Source organism: Muntiacus reevesi, chromosome 19 (genome assembly GCF_963930625.1).
Source record: "Muntiacus reevesi chromosome 19, mMunRee1.1, whole genome shotgun sequence".
Classification (NCBI taxonomy): domain Eukaryota; kingdom Metazoa; phylum Chordata; class Mammalia; order Artiodactyla; family Cervidae; genus Muntiacus; species Muntiacus reevesi.
In genome coordinates, this window is record NC_089267.1 from 40401692 (window position 1) to 40415941 (window position 14250).

General features: G+C 35.5%; 1 protein-coding gene across 2 annotated transcripts in view; it reads left to right on the forward strand.

The window, feature by feature from the left end:
• Positions 1-14250, forward strand: part of PDSS2 (decaprenyl diphosphate synthase subunit 2) — a 251015-nt gene that overhangs the window by 159806 nt on the left and 76959 nt on the right. The gene's annotated exons all lie outside the window — the stretch shown is intronic.

Sequence of the window (14250 nt, forward strand, 5' to 3'; positions counted from 1 at the left end):
ACACTTCAGTATACTACTATTAAAAGAGGGAGTCCGAGGGGAGGAAAAGGTGATGATAAGTAAGATTTCTCTACATATGATAATGTCTTAGCAAAGTTTGATGTCTGTTTGGCATTTTAACTTTCTTTAATAAGAAAGAAAATTATGTTGCATTGGCAACATAAACAGAGACCTCAGCAATAAGGGGACAGGCAGAACATAACACAGAAATGCTGTGTATAGTATTCTATTTTTTCACAGTTAACAGCCTGCTTTTTCTTTGAGAGTATATATTTAACTTGGTAATTAAAGTTAGCATATTTGTAGCAACTTTTAATTTTTTATAACTCACTTATTCTACCAACTTCCCACTTTCTTTTGCTACTGAATTCTTATCTGAATTTCTATGTTATATGTTTGTCATTGTACTTCTCCTGGGGTAGACCATTAGATGAAGTATTCTGCAGTCATATGAAATTCAGAGCTCTTTTATAATTGCCAAGGGTAAAATTAGCAAAGTCAATTATTCTCTCTTTGGCTTTTCCCTGAAGATATTAGGGGTCTTCAAGGTAATTGCCTTAGGTAACACTTAGATTTTTAAATATCTCTAAGTATAGAAATTGGTATATTAATCCTCTGGTAATTGTCTTACTATTATAGCTATAGTCACATAAGTGTGAATTAACAAGATTTTGAATTCAGTAGTGAATTTAAAAATTAATGCTTGAATTTTCATTCATTTTCAGTTATGGAACCTAAGGGCAACTTTTTATTTTAGTACTTCACTATATAAAGACCGTGAACTAAGAGACCTCAGAATACCTCTTTTTAAGCCATAAATTCTCTCACTCCATTGAAATAAATTGCTCTATATTGTATTCATGTAAAACATCATTGAGTGCTGAAATGATGGGGTCATGCCAGAATCTAAAATTTTAATGTTTGAGCATCAGGCTATCAACGAAACATGCTAGATAATTGGGGGAAAATCATGACATGGAAAAGCACTATAATTTAGAAATCTGGATGACCGTTAACAGTTTTTCCCTGGTTCCCTGTATTTATTTGTGGACTAGATTTGTATTTTAGGATTAAGCCACAGTGAATATAAGACAGTGCACATTACCACTTGTCATATTTTTTAAAAAAAGTTTTATTTTATATGTACAGTAATAACCCTAGTATTTAAAAAATTTAATTCACCATATTATTATTTTTAACCTTTGTAGTGATTTTCATTTAATGGACCTATCCTTAGACATCTGAGAGTTAGCCTGGGTCTTGTCTAAGCACCCTGAACATCATCACGATATCACTCCTGGGAATCATTCTATTAAGCATTAGTGATTTATATTTCTAAATAACCAGTGGCACAGATGTACTCCTTACATAGCTGATGTATTTCCTTATGTTAACTTTGTTTTCCTAAAGGCATAAATATGTTGTTTACAAGAAAGGAATTTAGTTGTATAAATATGCTCAATTTATGCATATAAATCTCCTTTTGTACCATCTATATATTTTAATAAAGCAGCTGCTGTTGGTTATTTGATGTTTTTCTTATCTGTTATATTAATTTTACTTACAAATTCATATTGAAAAGTGAAATCTAAAAACACGCTATGTCATATGAAATTTAAGTTTTTCTCTGTCATATTCATTTAGAATAGGGATTATTGTGACCTTGTGTGTTTACAGTCTTGTCATCAGTATTTTACTTGTGGAAATTATTGAATTAATTGTTTTCATTCTCTGTAGTTTGACCCCCAGGATTAATATTCGTTTCTTCATATAACCCACTCAAGTGTAGATTTTCATGACTAGAATAAATATGCACAGAACCTAAGGGGGGTGTCATACATTGTAATGATAAAGGAAACTATCTTCATATCACTTAGAAAAGTCAGAATTCCATTATAAAATCACAATTTCAAAATTCTCAGAATAATTTTCCAGTTTTTTCTTATCATATGATGCTAACATAGCCAAGTACTAAGCAGACACTATATTTATATTCTGAATCTGCTTCCTTGCATTTAAAATAAAAGTAATACATGTTTGAGATGTGTACTAGAAGTAAGAAGACAAAATATTATGTTCTTTTAAAATTTATTATCTTATTAAAACCTTGAAATTTACCCTTTTGGTGCCAAAAAACAATGAAATGAAATGTCTTTTGGGGGTAGGAAGGTCAAATGTCATTATGTAAAATGGATACTTCTCTAAATTGTCTATGTCAGAAACCTGAAGAGGAGAAAAAAGAGCAAGAGAAGCATTTCTTCCATATGCTTGGCATTTAAAGAAAGTTTTTTTTAAAGCCTGTTTTCTGCAAAAATACACCCTCTGAAATGGATAGAGTTGAACCATGGTTGGCCATGAGAGGTAGAAATATACTGATTATGGCAATCTTATTGTGTACACTTCAGCAATCTTAATTTTTGTAATCCCCCTTTACCCATTTTCTAGAAGTAATGTTAATTAAATCTACTTTTTCCTCACCAATTTCACTGGCATAAGTTGCTGTTTCTCCAAAGCCAGAGAGAGGAAAGAAAAGTATTTTCCGGCTTGAGTTATTCAGTATTCTAATTTGGCCTTTCTATTGATTTTACTCAAGGGACTTCCTGAGTTCAGAGTATACAAAGTACTGGGCAGATAAACAGCTGATTCCTTCCTCTTCATCCTCAGCCACGTGACCCTGGTCTCTTCTCTACCCATCCTTTCTTCACCCAGTGGCTTGTACACAATGCCCCTTTCTTTGTCTCTTACTATTCATTACTCAGTTCATTTCACCTTAGGCAGTCTCCAGAATGTATAAACATCCTCTTTAATTGTTTTCCTTCAGTTTTTCATTCTCCTTTTACCTGTTATTTCAGAAAAATTGTCATCCACCTTTTGGCCTTCTCTTTACTTTTTTTAAGAGGAAAAATAAACCAACAAAGTTTACTTGGAGTTGAAGAGCTAAAACTTGGTATATAAAAGGAAAATTATAATAGAAATGAAATAGGCATAGGAAAGAACCAGTGGATCTATCCTCATTCTCTTATTGAACCAAATTTCCCTGTAACTGTCAGCATTTAAAGATCATTTTAAAATATTTCCTATTTAGTTTTGTTTTTCTGTTTGTTTAGTTGCAGGTATTGTAAGATTGTAGTTTTCTATCCAATTTTTTGGTTACAGGTATAAGGTATTTCTAATATTATCGACTAAATAAGCTTTTGTGGGTTGCCCTGGAAACCGAGCCATCATTTATAACCTTATATTTTGGGAAAATGTAGTTTGAGCTCCAAAAAATTTACTTATAGATAAAAATTTTAAATGTATTACAGTTGTAATCTGGTGCCTGCTCTATTAAATTAATACTGAATTTGGATAGCATAAGCAAAAGAAAATTTAAGAGCATCCAAAAGGATCCATGTGACTACTTTTCATTAATTATAGTGATATAACTTTGGTTTTAGCATTTCCATCATTTTCTTCTGAGTTGTAAATACTCAACGAAAAAATTCACTGTAAGCCCAAGTTGGCTTACAGGGCCTTAACCCAGAAGCAAATTTTATTTATTTAGCAATAGTGATTGGGAAGAGCCCTTTTCTGGCAGCTAATGACCTACTGGAGGACTTGTGTGCCCAAGGCAAAGCTGAAGGCCATTAGCCCAACAGGTCATTAACTGACAAATGCCTGACCCTGAGGTCATTTCTGATATTGTAAATTGTGAAAACATTAAAGTGGGTTGTTGGAAAGTATAGTTGTGCCAAGGAACTTTCTTTTTAAGAATTTTGAAAAATACGTTGAGTTGTTTGTTGTTATTCATGTGGTTTAATTGTCTTTGTTCTTTGTTCAAGTCAGATATCAGTAAACACTAAAACTATGCTATGTGTGTCTGTCTAATCTTTAGTTTTTGAAGGACAGTTTTCCTATTTAGAATATCAGATTAACTACTTTATTGCTAAGCAGCTACGCTCTTGTGGATTATTTACATTTTCATAATATGTTAAGCTTTATAGCATTTATCTATTTTATATTCCTTAGTGATGTCAGATAAAGCTACAAAGAGACATGGAAATAGCCCTGATGTTGAAGTGTGTAGACCTAGTTCCTATCTCTACCTTTTTTTAAAAAAATTAGTCATTTAACGTTGGACAACTCATTTTATCTCTCAGAATTCCAGGTGAAACCGTTTTCTCCAGATTGTTTATCTAATGTCTTAATACACCATTTTGGAAATGAAATTAGAAACTTCATAAGGTAGACTATATAATAGTTATTAAAATTACCACCAGACATTAAAAAAATAGCAGCTTATACTTTTGAGTATTTACTATGTAGTAGACACTATTGTGATTTTTGTATATTAACCTATATAACCTCTCCCGAGACAAAGGAAAGAGCTAATTTCCTTGCGATAACAGTGCTAATAAATGGTAGAGCTGCTGTCTAAATCCAGGCAATCCAGCTTTGAAATCCTCATGCTTAACTGAAGAAGAAAACAAAGAAAGAACCATGATAGCTTTTTTGCGAGAAATTTTGCAGTTAGAGATATTGGAATTTATAATATCTTAAGCAATTAGTGGTTTTTAAATAAACATTTCAATAGAAATATCAATAAGGCTTTATAAAACATTTTAGAGTAACAACTACTAAGCAAAGGCAACTTGTTTTCTTAGTTTCCTCATCTATAAAATAAAAGCAGCATTGTTTCCATCCCCGGCCTCCTTACCGGTTCCAACATTCTGTAGTTCTGAGTGTTGTGGGAAAATATCAAAAGCTACAACATACAACCAGATTCTGAAAAAGACATTCAATATAAAGAAAAGCAATCAACAAAAATTTTAATAAAATTGGAGGTGTAATAGAGAAATCAAAATGTTTTGTAACTATCAGAGATCTTAAGATTGGACACGCATATTTCAGCAATCTAAAGTAATACCCCAAATTTATGAACTCATCTTTATGGCTGATTTGTGATGAGAAACTTATATTTTGTGATGAGAAGCTTCATTTTTTTCAAGTAGTTTAAGCCATAAGGTGGTATACAAATGAAAACAGCAATTGAACAGAGTGGTAATTGTGCAAATTTACTTTGAAATAGTTAAGATTTATACAGTGAATTCACACATTAGAGTAGTATTGATAATTCAACAAAAATTTTTATGTTCGTGTGCTAAGCATTAGAGACAGAGATATCAGTTTAAAAGTCAATTGTATATCTTTATAAATTAGAGAATTTCTAACCCAAGGGTATTCATCATTTGATTCAAGGGAACAATGCAGCTAGTCTCAATTCTCTACTACCTAATTTTTTTAAAGGAGGGAAAAATGGATTGTCTTAATTTCCTAGAATGCGGTATTAGTAGGGCCCATTATTTTTAGAATTTCATTAAATCACAGATTTTGAAGAACTGTGAAGGTATTTGGAAGAAGTACAATTACAGTTTGATGCATGGATTTTTAACACACATGAGCCATGCTTTTATTTCTGTGACTGCTTTGAAGTGCAGACCTTGGGAATGTCTCTAAATTACAAACATCTGCCTCTCAGTATGGCCCAGTTTGAACAGGAACTGATTGTGCTGAAAGGTGAATTGTGTTACCCAATAGGGCATGGTGTCCCTGGAATTTGCAAGGTGTATATGTGAATCCCAGAAAAATGCCGAAGTTTTAAACTCTTTGCCCAAATGTGGTCTAAGCCAATTTGTTTTCATGAATCTAATACAATTACAGCTAATAGTCAACATCAGTAATATAAACCAACAAGACTGAGGTGTACCCTAACGGAATATATCCTATAGAACCCAAGAATGATTTTGTTTTATCCTGCCTTTGTTTACACTCAGTTGATTTACTTGTTTTTGGTATAAAGTGATAAAGAAATTGACACCATTACAAATATGTTTCAGAATAGCAATGTTTAAGCTGCGTGTCAAAAATCTGGGGATTTTGCAATTAACTTGGCTAACCAAGGGGCTGCCCTGGTGGCTCAGTGGTAGAGACTCTTCCTGCCAACGCAGGGCACGTGGGCTCCGTCCCTGATCCGGGAAGGTCCCACACGCTGCGGGACAGCTGAGCCTGCTGTTGGACCTGTGCTGCAGTGCCCCGGAGCCACAGCTACTGAAGCCTGCACATCCTAGAGCCCGCGCGCTACAACGAGAAAAGCCACCGCAACGAGAAATCTGCACCACGATGAAGAGTAGCCCCCACTCACTGCAACCAGAGAAAAGCCCATGCAGCAATAATTAATTAATAATAAGTTAAAAAATTTTTTAAAGATGGCTAAGGTATTAGCTATACATGACATTTATCAGCATGACATAATGATTCAAGCCACATATCAAAGAATGAGTCATATATGACAAGCCATGAGCTGTGCATGACATATCAGCATGATGTGAGATGATGGTTCAAACCACAGGTCACATCCTGTTTTTTGGTGGGTGGTGAAATCGATTTAGTAAGTCACTATTTTTTTTTTTTTTTTTTTTAGTAAGTCACTATTAACACCTTTTTTAATGAAATACAAAAGAAAATAGGAATAATGAAACCTTTGTTTTATAAAACTTTTCATTCATATTTATACATATGCATGTATGCATGTACTGTGTCATGATGTAAAATACAGTTTTTACTCTGGGTTACCATTTAAAAATTTTGAAACCCAGTATTACTGGGCGGTGTCCTAGCCAGCAGCATCCTTTCAGTTGCATGAAATACTCGATTATGATTCTAGTGTTCTGAAGATTCACACTGTGAACTTCTCAAAAGTGGAATTAACTTTTCAGTAAAGTCATACTTGGAAAACATCACTTAACATCACTGAGAGGGCCCTCAAATGAAGAAGCAGTGAAAGCAAAATGTAGCTTATTGGCCACATGGGAAAAGTGTGCAGATCACTGAAATGGCAGACATTATTTTCTTCAGAGAAAGTCCAGTCATAACAAGGTTTGTTGTTGTTGTTAGTCGCTCAGTCGTGTCTGACTCTTTGCGACCACATGGGCTGCAGCACACCAGGCTTCCCTGTCCTCATTATCTCCTGGAGTTTGCTCAAACTCATGTCCACTGAGTCAATGATGCTGTCCAGCCATCTCATCCTCTATCACCCCCTTCTCTTCCTGCCCTCAGTCTTTCCTGGCATCAGAGTCTTTTCTAATGAATAGACTCTTTGCAATAGGTGGACAAAGTATTGGAGCTTCGGCTTCAGCATCAGTCCTTCCAATGAATATTCAAAAGCATCTCCTTTTTCGTTATCTCTTCTGAAAAGTTTGATCTTGATGTCAGCATTTTAAATTACCCGCCACTTTTTCAGGAACCTAATGATTGTTTAAATAAATGATATTTGTCACTGCTCAATGACAAACACAGCCAGTCATACACCCTCATGCAAAAAGTAAGCAACTTTTGGATTACTTTTATATTGCTAATAAAAGAAATCCACATTTTGGGCTAATTGGCTATAACTTGCAATTGCACGGGCCTCGCTGGTGGCTCAGTAAGGAAACTGCCTGCGATGCCGGAGACCCGGGTTCAATCCCTGGGTCAGGAAGATCACCTGGAGAAGGGAATGGCAACCCACTCCAGTATTCTTGCCAAGAAAATCCCATGGACAGAGGAGACTGGTGGGATTCAGTCCATGGGGTCACAAAGAGTCGGACACAACCGAGTGACTAACACACGTAGAGTTGCACATTATAATTGACATTCCTTACAAATGTGCAGTTTAGGTGCACATTTAGGTATTTCTGATCTTGGGGCTTACTGCTGATACAGTTACCTCTTACCTAGATAAGCAAACTGAGCCCCTAAGAAGTAATTAGCCTCCAACTAATAAAAAAAAAAAAAAAAAAAAAAAGAAGTGATGCACTGGCCCAAGGTCATGCAGCTCATCTGTGTATTATCCTTCTAGGTGATCGAAGACAAATAAATGGGTTTCATCTCTGTATGGCTATCACTTCTCTCATTAATACCGTGCCAGGTACATAGTAGGCTAACACATGTTTTTGAAATGAGTGCACTAGCCAATGTAATATTAAATTTCAAACTTTACATGCAAGCCGTTTTCCTGAACTTGTGGACTGTTTGTTTTATCAGCTGTGATTTTATACTTTTCTGTAGTTCACTGAATTTTCATGAACCCTTTTGACAAATGTTACCAGTAGTTAGAGTTTATAAACCAATGTATCAGCTGTTCTAAATTAAAAATTAAGATTATCAATTTGCTTAGTTTTTGCTGCACCTGTCCTACTGGTAGTGCCATTTCTCTCTGCTCTTCCCCCTTAGCCAGAAAGAACTTCCAGCTCACTCGAACAGATTGCCATCCCTCCCACAAATAAGCACGGCCTTACACATTTGGCAGCATTGAAAAGACTCCCTTCAAAAAGCCGAGTTAGAAGCATCTTCCAGAACTCCTGTGAGTTAGTGGTGTGTTTGCTGCAACAGACTTTTTATCATTGTCTTCATTAGACCTGGTCCTTGTCTGGTAGGAAGGAGTGGAGAGAGCCATACTCTCGTAGACTTCATCAACGGCTTGTTAAAGCCACTCATTTATACTAATCAGCATACAGATTAGGGCTCATCTGGGTGGTTTGTGCCCAGGTGGTGAGTGAGCAGATTCACCCTTTCTTTGGCCACTGCTGCAGATCCCCATGTTCTCAGAGATTGCTTCTCCACTGAGGCTGCCAGCCTGGAAGCTCTGGCCGGGTACTGAGGACTGAATCCACCTGGAACCAGATAGTTTGTTTACACCCAGTTTGTAAATGATGAAGTGCTTTACAAATGTTAGATATTACTGGCCTCTATGGGAGAGCGTTCATCCTTTACCAGTCCTCCTGTACCTTACCTCGGTGATATAAGTAAATCTCCATCTTTAAAAGCATCTCTCAAATACTTTGTGTTCCATTTGAATGAAGAGGAATGGAAGTGTGAAGCTAATGGCTCTGATTACCATTAGCAGCCTATTTGGCATCCTTTACCTATAAAAATATTTTTCTGTAAAATGTTTTCACTGACAATATAATTTCTGTGGCTTAAAAAAAAATTCTTGACGATATCCCTTCAAATGCCAAAGCTCTTTGAAAAGGACATATTTACACCGAGTCCATCTTTTGTTCCTCCCAAGATGTATATGAGAATTAATTCTCCCTCAAGGGTGTTTTACCTTTGCTGCCGCTTCATGCTTTGCTATTTGTTCCTGGGGGCTGGGGGAGGAATGCAATAAATTTGTGCATAATTAATGCCATGAGCACGGCAGATGCATGCACACACATGACTGTTTCCTTTGCTAGCAGCTGTTAAGAGTACTAAAGGCCGAGGGGCTGTGTGTTCATTTGCTTCCCAGATAGCATGATGGATCATATGTTGTCCTGTCATTCCACACTGTAGTAAAAAAATAATCATTAAAAAACCTTCCCAGTGCAAGTTTTTGAAAGATTATAAAATCTTTATAAGCTATAAAGATTATAAATAGATTATAAGACTATTATAAATAGTCTCCACAGTTTTAATATACCAAGCAGATTAAGTACATAGTGACCTTTTTAAAGTGAATTAAAATACAATTATACCACCTTCTTACATCAACTCAGATAGCTTATGATGGCTTAAGTTTCATTTGAGCCACATCAGTTTAAATTAACATTTTTCTAAAGATTTGGTTGCATTTTACTTTAAATTTAGGATAGGCACTCCTTTGCTCAAACCAAAGTGGTCTGGTTTACTAGTGAAACATCTACAACTCTGTTGAGCCTGTTCCATCTGTCAAATGCTAACTGACAGTACTCCTGAATCACATTTATTGAGAAGGGCACAAGTTGTCTGCAAAGAATGCTTATCACCAGTTACTGATCTTATTTTTGCTAATACAGGGACTTTCAGTTGCTATATTCCATAAATCAGTGTGTGGACACAGCTTAGCTTGAAACCTTTCTGAGGCTAAAACAGGATATGCCTCCTCCTGTCCCGCTGCCTTAGAAGTAGGTTTTCTGTTGTATCTGATTATGAAGACAAATATATAAAGGGGGGAGAATATGTAATTCACTATATAGTTAAGTGATTATAAATTTAAGCAAACTGGAAACGTTGAAAAAATTTTAATTAAAAACATCTAGAATCTTACCATTTACAGATTATATTATTATTAATATTTTGTTGTATCAGACTTTTCTCGGCATACATAAATATTGATTGAGCTGATTTTTTTAAAAAAGAATACCTGTCATGTTATTCTGTTTTGTAACCAGCTTTTCTTTTTCTTTTCCTTAAGAATATGTTACTGACATCTTTGTATAGCGGTGAGTGAGGATGTTTTTTGGTCATTACCACCTCCTACTTCTCTCAATTTCTAATTTTTAAGATGACAATTTTATTACAGCTCAGGGCATAATAATCACAACACTTTAGTTTTTCAGTTGAAAAAATTGTTGAATTGTGGTTACCCTCTCCAAAAGATAAAGAATGAAGCAATTACATATTCCCCTGCAACTGGTAAAATTTGTCCTGTGAATTAACCATTTAACAAAGCCATTCCAAAGATCAGTTATATCGGATCTGTAATTGTGCCAAGGTTCAGCTGCATCTAAAAATTACCTAATCTTTAATCTTCGGTGAGAGAATAGTGATTAAAATGGGAAAAGATCAACATTTTACTTGAGAACAGCAATTTGATGTCCACTTCATTTCCTATGCAGCCTTCTCCTTGGTAGCCAAAAGCAAGGTGGCAGGAGAAACCCGCTCATAACACTGACATTGTGAGTGGTTCCGTCTTCTGGCTCACTGAAATCTAAGGTGTTACTTAGAAGATTGGGAGATAGTGTATGACATTGCTGTAGAGTCAGACTTAAACACATGACACAGATCATTTTTGTGCAAAAAGCATTTTTGCATCTGCCTGTACAGGTAAGCTATTCTGCTATTCTCACAACCTCTAGAAATGTAGAAATGAAGAAACATGTTTCCTATTTGATTACTCTGTAGGCAGTAATAAACTCTCTAAAGTTTATTATAAAGTAAACTTTATAATATTGATGATGACAGTCATATAATCTGAAATAATGATTCAAAAAACTGTAAGTCAGTGTTACAGAGACCTCTGATTTTGGTTAAAATAGTCTTTTCATGTGTTCAGTTGAATTAAAACCCACTTTCTTCCCAAATATCTGGACACATTTTAATCTTGGTTTCCATGCTGTGCCTTTCATCTGTCTAAGACTTATATTGTACACTCCCTGAGACTATGTTCCAGATTCTCTTCGAAGTGCTCTACATACTTACTCATTAGAGTCCAGGAAGGAAGCAATATGGTCAATTATGCCATTATTGTTTTTTTGCAACTTTGCACTTAAACCTGTTATTGTTCTGAATTCAATATATATGAGTTATTTCCTAGTATTAGAGCCCTTCAAGCCCCAGAATTTAGCAATGTGACCTTTAATTGACCCAACTAGGACTTCTTTGCCAGTTGGTGGAGTGGGCTACCAGTCATTATAGTTTAAAAAGTGGAAATGACTTAAAGTGATTTAAAAAATAGAAATAGTTTCATTATAATTTCAGATATTAGAACCAAGAGGGATTGGGTACAAAGTTTCACAAAGAAAGTGATCATTAATGTTTAGTTGGAGGGAAAGGTCCATGTGAAGACAACAGATTAAAAATAATATCATGAGCAAAGATGTCAGTTTACAAAAAAGCAGTTTTCAAATTAATTTCTTCATTATAAATACTAGGATTTGCATTTCTAAACTCAGGATTTTAAAACTGGAAGAAACTTCAAGGAATTATGTTTTGCAACCCCCCACCCCCCCCATTTAATTGTTGAGGAAAACCAAGATTCAGAGAAATAATTGATTTGCCCCAAATCTCACAATGAAATTGGTAGTTAACGCCTTGGAGTAAAATTTAGATCTTCTCCCTTGTAGTGTTTTGCTTTATTTCATTACAGCTCTCTTATCTGTTGGGCTTCTGAGGGTGGCTAACTTCAGGGCTCTTTTTAGCCTATCTTTTTCTAATAGAAAGTATTTGCTTGCCTCCCCACACCACCCTGCCCCAGGGCTTGGAACAGAAGTCCTTGAATCCTTCTCAGGGTCACTTCTATCTAAAGCACCAAAGTGTGGCAGTTAGGCTGTATGTTCTTCTCTGGCTATCATTATCCTTGCTACTGTAAATTTTAGATAGGTTGCCTAAATGAATCATTCCTCAAGAATCTGAGGCAGGAGTCGGGGGTGGAGGGGAGAGCTCATTAAGCAAGTGCCTTTTAAAAAAATTACTTACTTATGGCAGTGCTGTGTCTTTGCTGCTTCATGGTCAGTGACCTCTCTTGTTGCGGAGCATGGGCTTCAGTAGTTGTGGCTCCTGGGTTAGAGCCCAGGCTCAGTAGTTGTGGCACATGGGCTTAGTTGCTGCATGGCATTTGGGATCTTCCCAGCTCAGGGATTGAACCCATGTCTCCTGTATTGGCAGGAGACATGGGTTACCATGAGCCATCAGAGAAGCCCAGCAGGTGCCTTCTTATATTTAAGTACAGTAAACATCTAAACAGGTGAATGCCTATAGTAGTAAGCCATGTAATGAACAAAAAAGATCGGATCATTAAATGTTCTAATTAACATATATACGGGCTGATAGCCCTATCATCTTCCTAGAAATAGTTGTGATTCTAAAGGAGAATGGTACACATCTCTTTTGGGTATAATTTTAAAAGTAAACATTTCAAGCAGTGGAAAGATACTTAAGTGTGTGCTGGATAAGTCATTTTTGTCTGGGACACAAGCAGCTCCCTTAGGCTATCCTGCTTTCTATACTCTCCTACCTTCCTGGACTTGTTAACACAAGCAAGTCCAAAGTTTTTTCTTTGATGGCTGTTGTTGGCAATGGAGATATTATATTCTGCTTAAGCAAGGAAGGTCATTTGGAAGTACAGGTCACTTATAAATTATAAATTTGTAAATACAGGTATATTTGCTAATTGCATTAACAAAAAAAGAATCAGAAAATAAATTGTTTTTGTTGCTTCTTCCTGGTCTGGAATTTCAGAAAGTAAGGGAACATAACTCTGGTTATCCAAAACCAGGTCCACTGTTAAAATTAGTGTTGGAGTTTCTTTTTGTAAATCCCTCTTCACTTTACCAGTGCTGATCTCAGACCTCAAACTGTTTCAAAACCATAACATTTCTTAGTGACTGATTGATCTGTATTATATGTCCAGCCATCAGAGGGACCTTGGGATGTTGCTTGTGTAAACTGTAATCCAATCTGATGCTGTGCATTTAGTTACAGTCTTTCATAGACCTATTGGCGATACTCTATCCTCCTGGATTTGAGAGCAGAGCTTATCTGATACCTTCAGGGGAAAAAAAATCCATTCATTTTTCTCTTTTCCCCACTTAAATAACTCAACACATCTGGTAACACTGTAGGATCATTGTCCTTGTAGTTCCTCTGCAGCTTATATTGCTACAATATTTCTTAAGTATTTGGTTACCTAAGGGCAATGCAATTAAAAAAAAAAAAAAGACTTTGTATAGGTCTTACAAATTAACCCATCTGCAGAGCTAGAAAAAAATATCCCTTTAATCAGCAAAATTTCCGTATCAGCAGCCTTGTGTGTGTTAAGCAGGATGAATGTAAATATAAATTTGGAGATAAATGCTTATGTGTTAAAATTTTAAAGCATACCTTTCTATAAATTAATGTCATTTACCTCTAGAAAATGTTTATTAAATCCAAGGTACCTGAGGTTGAAGTATCTTGTTGTTTGAGTCTGTATCCTTTGGCTTAATAATGTCTTCAATTACAAGAATGATAAAAGCTGAAACAAAATCCTTTAATTCAATCAGAACTGAGCTAAATTTTAGGAAGTCAAGAGTGGGAATTTGATATAAGACTGCATAACATAGAGAGCTAAAAATACAAGATAATAAGACTTGGTAAGAAACAGATAGGGTTGCCTTGAGAATTGTTGTTTGAAATGGCTGCATTGAACGTTATAATAAATACCACTATTTTATCCTCTTGAACTATGATGGTTTATGCAAACAACTCTAAATTGTAGAGTAGTTCCAAGGAGACCATTCACTGTTTTCTGCTTGTTTTACATTCTGGAACAAGTTCAAAGCTTTTGATTTTGTTTGATTTTTTAAATAGTCTAAGCCTTGAAAATGATACAGGTTAGATGAATACAATTTTACTATTACAGTTCTATTAACATTTTCAGTGTTGTAGTACATTCGACCCAAGGGCCCCATACCAAATATATCCACAGTACATTTTTAGTGCAAGAGAATGAAC